The sequence below is a fragment of the Rhinolophus sinicus genome, chromosome 9 (assembly GCF_057876585.1).
Source record: "Rhinolophus sinicus isolate RSI-liver-muscle chromosome 9, RSI-T2T, whole genome shotgun sequence".
NCBI lineage: Eukaryota > Metazoa > Chordata > Mammalia > Chiroptera > Rhinolophidae > Rhinolophus > Rhinolophus sinicus.
The window spans coordinates 895,074-903,354 of NC_142509.1; the positions used below are offsets into that span (position 1 = coordinate 895,074).

Here is an 8,281-nt window from a genome sequence, read left to right on the forward strand (position 1 = left end):
GGACTGGGACAGACGCACTGACGCTGCTTTGAAGTGGCAGCTTCTCAACCGAAGTGTGGTCATGCCCGTGGCTGGGCTCCACTAAGGAGGCAGTGCCCGGGCATTGAAAGTCACCCTTGAAGCCCCCGGGCCGGGCGGGAGGGCCAGTGGGCTCCGAGCCCCGCCCAGGAACCCCCCGCCCCGCGGGAGGAGAGTGGCAGCCCACAGGCACCCTGGTTGAGAGTGTTGTGTGCCTGCGTGCCTGCACTTCCCCTTGTGGTGGTCTCTCCTGGAGTCCGAGGGCGTGCGGTGTGTTGGGGTGCTCCTCCCTCAGTCCCCTGCTTTGTCCCGGCTCTTTGTACCCTGTGTGTTGGGGCCACTGCGGGAAGGGAGGGTTCCTGGCTCTTGTGGGCGATGGGAGGGGGCGCGCGGGGGTGTGGGGAGAGGTGCCTGCCGGCGGAGACACAGGCTCGGCTAACTGCTGCTGGCTGACTGCCTGCCTCAGCGAAGAGGACTAAGAAGAGGGTGTGGGGGTGAGCCCTGGCCGACGGGCCTGGTGTGCGGCCGGGGCTGCCAGCTTGTAGCGCCGGGTGGCTGACCGGCCTCTGGCCAGGGGGACCTTCGGCTGGATGGGCGGCTGCAGAGGGGCAAGGGGCGGCAGAGGTTCGGAGGGAGCCACGCAGGGGCGGCGGCGCAAAAGGAGAGGCGAGCAAAAGCCTACAGGTATTCCCAGGCGGTCTCCCATCCAAGCACTAACCAGGCCCCTCCCTGCTTAGCTCCCGAGATCAGAGGAGATCGGGCGCGTTCAGGGTGGTATGGTCATAGACGATGGGACTCGGCTCCCCGCGCGCCAAGAGCCTGCTCCCGGCCTGCCTCGTGAGCGCCCGCCATGCAGATGCGCGGCTCCGGTGGCGAGCATCGACCCGCTGGCCGGCTCTGCCAGCACCGCGTCCCCCCCCCCCAGTCCGGCTCCCCGCCTCTTCCGAATGCCCCTGGCGTGGGCGGCGGGCTACTCCTGGCCGGCAGCGAGGCCCCTTCGCGCCACCCGAGGCTCCATGGGACACTGCCACTTCCCTGATGGTGCCAGAAGTCGTGGAACTCTGGCATCCTGGGACTCCCCGGACCCAGACCGCCATACACCCCGCCCCCCTACCGCCACCAGGTTTACCAACAACCGCACCCCCAAGGCTGGGGGAGGCCTGCACCAGCAGGCAACCCTGGGCTTGGGAGTTGTGGGAGGACCCCGCGGCGGCGGCTTGGGCGGCTGCGGAGGGGGGGGCTGCGGCGGCGGGGGACGCGGCGGAGGCGAGGGAGGGTGGGGAGGTAGGCGATGGCAACCGCGAGGATGGCGCCAGGGCGGCCATGGCGGTGGCGACAATGGGGGCTTTGACGGTGGGCGCTGGGGCACGGGGGTCGATGGCGGCGGCGGCGGCGTCGGCGGCGGCGGCGGGGGCGGAGGAGGCCGGGAGAGCAGAGGCGGGAGATTGAGGGAGTATGGCGATGGTGGCGGCGGCGGGCCTGGGGCGGGGGCGGGGGAGATGGCGGTGCAGGAGGCGGGGAGAGCAGAGGAGGGAGATTGAGGGAGTGCGGCAATGGCGGCGGCGGGGGTGGGGAGCGCGGTGCTGGCGGCCGAGGGGGGGAGAGCAGAGGAGGGAGTTTGAGGGAGTACGGCGATGGCGGCAGCGGGGGCGGGGAGGGGGCGAGGGCAGCGCTGGCGGAGGGGGTGGGGAGCGCGGTGATCGCGGCGGCGGCGGCGCGGGAGGGTTGCGAGGTCGGCGATGGAGGCGGCGGCAGCGTTGGGGGCTGTGTCGGCGGGCGCTGGGCGCGGGGAGGGTTGGCGCCGGCGGCGGCGGTAGCGGGGAAGAGGGCGGTGCTGGCGGCGGAGGAGGGGAGAGCAGAGGCGGGAGATTGAAGCAGTACAGCGATGGCGGTGGCAAGGGCGGGGGCAGGGGTGAGGTCAGCGCTGGAGGGGGGTGTGGGGAGCGCGGTGATGGCGGCGGATTTGGCGGTGGCGGCGGGGGCGAGGGCAGCGCTGTTGGCGGTGGCGGTGATCGAAGGTCGGCGAAGGGATCGAGATGACAGCCTCCGGGACTGAAGAGGACTGAGAAGAGGGTGTGCGGGGCAGCCCTGGCCGAGCGGCCTGGTGTGCGGCCGGGGCTGCCAGCTTGTAGTGCCTGGCGGCTAACCCTCTGCTGGTCAGGGGGACCTTCGGCTGGCTGGGCGGCTGCAGAGAGGCAAGGGGCGGCAGGGGTTCGGAGGGAGCCACGCCGGGGCCGCGGCGCAAAAGGAGAGGCGAGCAAAAGCCTGCAGCTATTCCCAGGCGGTCTCCCATCCAAGTACTAACCAGGCCCCTCCCTGCTTAGCTCCCGAGATCAGAGGAGATCTGGCGCGTGCAGGGTGGTGTGGCCTTAGGCGCTGGGACCCGGCTCCGGGCACTCCAAGAGCCTGCTCCCGACCTGCTTCTGAGCGCCCGCCATGCTGCTGGGCCGCTCGGGTGGCGAGCATGTCTGCCCGAGCGCCTCCCGCCAGCTCCCCGCCTCCTCCAGACGCCGCTGGTGTGGGCGACGGGCTCCTCCTGGCCCGCAGCGAGGCCCCTTCGCGCCCCCCAGTGGCTCTAACGGGCCTCTGTCACTTCCCTGACTGTGACATATGTCTGGGCGCCCTGGCATCCTGGGCCTCCCCAGGCCCCGAAGGGCTTTTACCCCGCCCCCCTACCCCAACCCCTCTCATCTCCCCCCAGCCCCACAACCGCACACCCCCCTTGCTGCTGTGCTGTCCCCACCTCTCAGGGCCACCGAGGGGGTCGCAGGGTCCTCTCAGTCCCCTCCACCCTAGGGACATGCAACCCAGGCCCTGGCCCTGGCCGGCCCCACCCACTGGCCCAAAGCCAGGGAGAGCCACCCGCCACCAGGGGGCAGCACCTCCACTCTGCCGCCACCCTTCCTCACACAGCCTTCTTTCTGGGTTCTCGCCCCTCGTCAGCGACCGGCGTCCCGCCCGATCACTGTTCACTTCACTGGCTACACGTCACCTCTCCTGACCCAGGGAGGTGAGAGAGAGGATGAGAGAAGGCCAGAGACGGAGCAAGAGAGAGGCGGAGAGAGACAGACGGGGACTGTGGGGACAGACTCGCAGAGAGCACTCTCCAGGCTCTGGGCCTCGCGTGGAGGGGTGCTGCGTGCGGGCTGCATGGATATCAGCTGTGACCGCTTGGCCATCAGCTGTTGCCAGTTGGCCATTGGCCACCGGCAGAGCTGCGGTGGCCAAGCTAGGAAGCGCGGATTGTGGACTGCAAATTGCAGAGGGGCGCGGACTGCAGTTGGCCGGCTTGGTGGGTCGGTAGGTTGGTGGGTCTGTTGGTTGGCAGAGAATCGGCCGGCAGGCTGGGGATCGGGCGGCTCCGGCTTGCCGAGTCTCCGAGCCAGCCGCCCGTGAGACATGGTGCTATGAGCCCCCTATCCGTGGTCTGTTGGTGTTCCCTCTTGGCCTCGCCAAATCCTGCATTCTTGTGCGGGCAGAGGGGCTAGAGTCCCCGCAGGACAGGGACAGACAGACAGAACGGGAGGAGGAGTAAGAGGGAGCGAGATGGAAATATGATCGTATATGTACATGTATGTATCTAGACATACAGAGAGACATGGACAGAGACAGAGAAAGAGGGGGCTGGCACGCGGGGAGAGAGCTCCTGAGCCAGAGCCAGAGCCCAACAGGCACGTCACAGAGCCCGACGGATATGGGGTGGGGGAGGGTGTGAGGGACGCACAGGCGGGCACACGGACTGTTACAGACGCACTGAGGCTGTGTTGAAGTGGCAGCTCCTCCACCGGAGTGTGGTCGTGCCCGGGGCTGGGCTCCGCTAAGGAGGCATTGCCCTGGCGTTGGCAGTCACCATTGCAGCCTCCGGGGCGGGCCGCCAGGGTCTCCGGAGGGCCTGTGGTCTCTGAGCCCCGCCCAGGCACCCGCCCGCGGGAGGAGAGAGGCAGCCCCCAGGCACCCTGGTTGTGAGGGTTGTGCGCCTGCGTGCCTGCTCTGCCCTTGTGGTGGTCTCCCCCGGAGTCGATGGCGCGTGGTGTGTTGGGGTGCTGCTCCCGCCGTCCCCTGGTTTGTCCCGGCTCTTTGTGCCCTGTGTTTCAGGGACACCGTTGCCGGCGGGAAGGGAGGGCTCCTGGCTCTTGTGGGAGACGGGAGGGGACGCGCGGGGGTGTGGGGCGAGGTGCCTGCCAGCGGAGACAGAAGACTCCGGTGGGGCGGGGCGGGTGGGCGTCCCGTTTGCCCGAGGACACGCCGATCCTGTGTGTCGGGTCCCGGGGGCAGGCGCAGGGATGGGCGTGCCCTGGGCTCGGGCCGAGGTGCAAAGCACCGGCACGTCCTGGGATGGAGAGAGCCTGGTGGAGGCCTGCGCCGGCAGGCAGCCCTGGGCTTGGGCGTTGGGGGTTGCGGCGGCGGCAGGGTCGGGGAGCGAGAGGGAGCCCTGCGATGGCGGTGGCGGCGGCGGCGGCGACCGAGACGCGGCTGACTGCTGCAGGCTGACGGCCTGCCTCGGCGAAGAGCACTAAGAAGAGGGAGTGGGGGGGAGCCCTGGCCGACAGGCCTGGTGTGCGGCCGGGGATGCGAGCTTGTAGTGCCGGGCGACTGACCCTCCTCTGGCCAGGGGGACCTTCGGCTGCCTGGGCGGCTGCAGAGGGGCAAAGGGCGGCAGGGGTTCGGAGGGAGCCACGCCGGGGCGGCGGCGCAAAAGGAGAGGCGAGCAAAAGCCTGCAGCTATTCCCAGGCGGTCTCCCATCCAAGTACTAACCAGGCCCCTCCCTGCTTAGCTCCCGAGATCAGAGGAGATCGGGCGCGTTCAGGGTGGTATGGCCGTAGACGCTGGGACCCGGCTCCCCGCGCCCCAAGAGCCTGCTCCCGGCCTGCCTCTGACCGCGCGCCGTGCTGCTGGGCCGCTAGGGTGGCGAGCACGTCTGCCCGAGCGCCTGCCGCCCGCTCCCCGCCTCCTCCGGACGCCGCTGGTGTGGGCGACGGGCTACTCCTGGCCCGCAGCGAGGCCCCTTCGCGCCCCCCAGTGGCTCCACGGGCCTCTGTCACTTCCCTGACTGTGACATATGTCTGGGCGCCCTGGCATCCTGGGCCTCCCCAGGCCCCGAAGGGCTTTCACCCCGCCCCCCTACCCCAACCCCTCTCATCTCCCCCCAGCCCCACAACCGCACACCCCCCTTGCTGCTGTGCTGTCCCCACCTCTCAGGGCCACCGAGGGGGTCGCAGGGTCCTCTCAGTCCCCTCCGGCCCTAGGGACGTGCAACCCAGGCCCTGGCCCTGACCGGACCCATCCACAGGCCCAAAGCCAGGGAGAGCCACCCGCGCCACCAGGGTGCAGCATCTCCAGTCTGCAGCCACCCTTCATCACAAGCCTTCAGTCTGGGCCCTGGAACCCTCGTCAGCGACCGGAGCCCCGCCCGATGTCCGGTCCCTTCACTGGCTACACGTCACCTCTCCTGACCCAGGGAGGTGAGAGAGAGGATGAGAGAAGGCCAGAGACGGAGCAAGAGAGAGGCGGAGAGAGACAGACGGGGACTGTGGGGACAGACTCGCAGAGAGCACTCTCCAGGCTCTGGGCCTCGCGTGGAGGGGTGCTGCTTGCGGGCTGCATGGTCATCAGCTGTGACCGCTTGGCCATCAGCTGTTGCCAGTTGGCCACTGGCCACCGGAGGAGCTGCGGTGGCCAAGCTAGGAAGCGCGGATGGTGGACTGCAAATTGCAGAGGGGCGCGGATTGCAGTGGGCCCGCTTGGCGGGTCGACGGGCGGTGTGTCGGTGGGTTGGCAGAGAAGCGGCCGACAGGTTGGGGATCGGGCGGCTCCGGCTTGCCGTGTCTCCGAGCAAGCCGCCCGTGAGACATAGTGCTATGAGCCCCCTATCCGTGGCTCTGTTGGTGTTCCCTCTTGGCCTCGCCATATCCTGCGTTCTTGTGCGGGCAGAGGGACCAGAGTCCCCGCAGGACAGGGACCGACAGAGAGAACGGGAGGAGGAGAAAGAGGGAGCGAGATCGAAATATACACCTATATGTACCTGTATGTACCTAGACATACAGAGAGACATGGACAGAGACAGAGAAAGAGGGGGCTGGCACGCGGGGAGAGAGCTCCTGAGCCAGAGCCAGAGCCCAACAGGCACGTCACAGAGCCAGAGAGACATGGGGTGGGGGAGGGGGGAGGGACGCACAAGCGGGCACACGGACTGGGACAGACGCACTGACGCTGCTTTGAAGTGGCAGCTTCTCAACCGAAGTGTGGTCATGCCCGTGGCTGGGCTCCACTAAGGAGGCAGTGCCCGGGCATTGAAAGTCACCCTTGAAGCCCCCGGGCCGGGCGGGAGGGCCAGTGGGCTCCGAGCCCCGCCCAGGAACCCCCCGCCCCGCGGGAGGAGAGTGGCAGCCCACAGGCACCCTGGTTGAGAGTGTTGTGTGCCTGCGTGCCTGCACTTCCCCTTGTGGTGGTCTCTCCTGGAGTCCGAGGGCGTGCGGTGTGTTGGGGTGCTCCTCCCTCAGTCCCCTGCTTTGTCCCGGCTCTTTGTACCCTGTGTGTTGGGGCCACTGCGGGAAGGGAGGGTTCCTGGCTCTTGTGGGCGATGGGAGGGGGCGCGCGGGGGTGTGGGGAGAGGTGCCTGCCGGCGGAGACACAGGCTCGGCTAACTGCTGCTGGCTGACTGCCTGCCTCAGCGAAGAGGACTAAGAAGAGGGTGTGGGGGTGAGCCCTGGCCGACGGGCCTGGTGTGCGGCCGGGGCTGCCAGCTTGTAGCGCCGGGTGGCTGACCGGCCTCTGGCCAGGGGGACCTTCGGCTGGATGGGCGGCTGCAGAGGGGCAAGGGGCGGCAGGGGTTCGGAGGGAGCCACGCAGGGGCGGCGGCGCAAAAGGAGAGGCGAGCAAAAGCCTACAGGTATTCCCAGGCGGTCTCCCATCCAAGCACTAACCAGGCCCCTCCCTGCTTAGCTCCCGAGATCAGAGGAGATCGGGCGCGTTCAGGGTGGTATGGTCATAGACGATGGGACTCGGCTCCCCGCGCGCCAAGAGCCTGCTCCCGGCCTGCCTCGTGAGCGCCCGCCATGCAGATGCGCGGCTCCGGTGGCGAGCATCGACCCGCTGGCCGGCTCTGCCAGCACCGCGTCCCCCCCCCCCAGTCCGGCTCCCCGCCTCTTCCGAATGCCCCTGGCGTGGGCGGCGGGCTACTCCTGGCCGGCAGCGAGGCCCCTTCGCGCCACCCGAGGCTCCATGGGACACTGCCACTTCCCTGATGGTGCCAGAAGTCGTGGAACTCTGGCATCCTGGGACTCCCCGGACCCAGACCGCCATACACCCCGCCCCCCTACCGCCACCAGGTTTACCAACAACCGCACCCCCAAGGCTGGGGGAGGCCTGCACCAGCAGGCAACCCTGGGCTTGGGAGTTGTGGGAGGACCCCGCGGCGGCGGCTTGGGCGGCTGCGGAGGGGGGGGCTGCGGCGGCGGGGGACGCGGCGGAGGCGAGGGAGGGTGGGGAGGTAGGCGATGGCAACCGCGAGGATGGCGCCAGGGCGGCCATGGCGGTGGCGACAATGGGGGCTTTGACGGTGGGCGCTGGGGCACGGGGGTCGATGGCGGCGGCGGCGGCGTCGGCGGCGGCGGCGGGGGCGGAGGAGGCCGGGAGAGCAGAGGCGGGAGATTGAGGGAGTATGGTGATGGTGGCGGCGGCGGGCCTGGGGCGGGGGCGGGGGAGATGGCGGTGCAGGAGGCGGGGAGAGCAGAGGAGGGAGATTGAGGGAGTGCGGCAATGGCGGCGGCGGGGGCGGGGGTGGGGAAGAGGGCAGCACTGGCGGCGGGGATGGGGAGCGCGGTGCTGGCGGCCGAGGGGGAGAGAGCAGAGGAGGGAGTTTGAGGGAGTACGGCGATGGCGGCAGCGGGGGCGGGGAGGGGGCGAGGGCAGCGCTGGCGGAGGGGGTGGGGAGCGCGGTGATCGCGGCGGCGGCGGCGGGAGAAGCGGGGGCTGATCGCGAGCAGCGATGGCGGCGGCGGCGGCGGCGGCGTCGGCTGCGGCGCGGGAGGGTTGCGAGGTCGGCGATGGAGGCGGCGGCAGCGTTGGGGGCTGTGTCGGCGGGCGCTGGGCGCGGGGAGGGTTGGCGCCGGCGGCGGCGGTAGCGGGGAAGAGGGCGGTGCTGGCGGCGGAGGAGGGGAGAGCAGAGGCGGGAGATTGAAGCAGTACAGCGATGGCGGTGGCGAGGGCGGGGGCAGGGGTGAGGTCAGCGCTGGAGGGGGGTGTGGGGAGCGCGGTGATGGC

General features: G+C 69.9%; 3 pseudogenes; all 3 read right to left on the bottom strand.

Moving 5' to 3' along the window:
• Positions 1-687: 687 nt before the first annotated feature.
• On the bottom strand, positions 688-806 carry LOC148757249 (5S ribosomal RNA; annotated as a pseudogene).
• Positions 807-4,724: 3,918 nt separating this feature from the next.
• On the bottom strand, positions 4,725-4,844 carry LOC148757250 (5S ribosomal RNA; annotated as a pseudogene).
• Positions 4,845-6,893: 2,049 nt separating this feature from the next.
• LOC148757251 (5S ribosomal RNA) lies at positions 6,894-7,012 on the bottom strand (annotated as a pseudogene).
• Between the last annotated feature and the right edge of the window lie 1,269 nt (positions 7,013-8,281).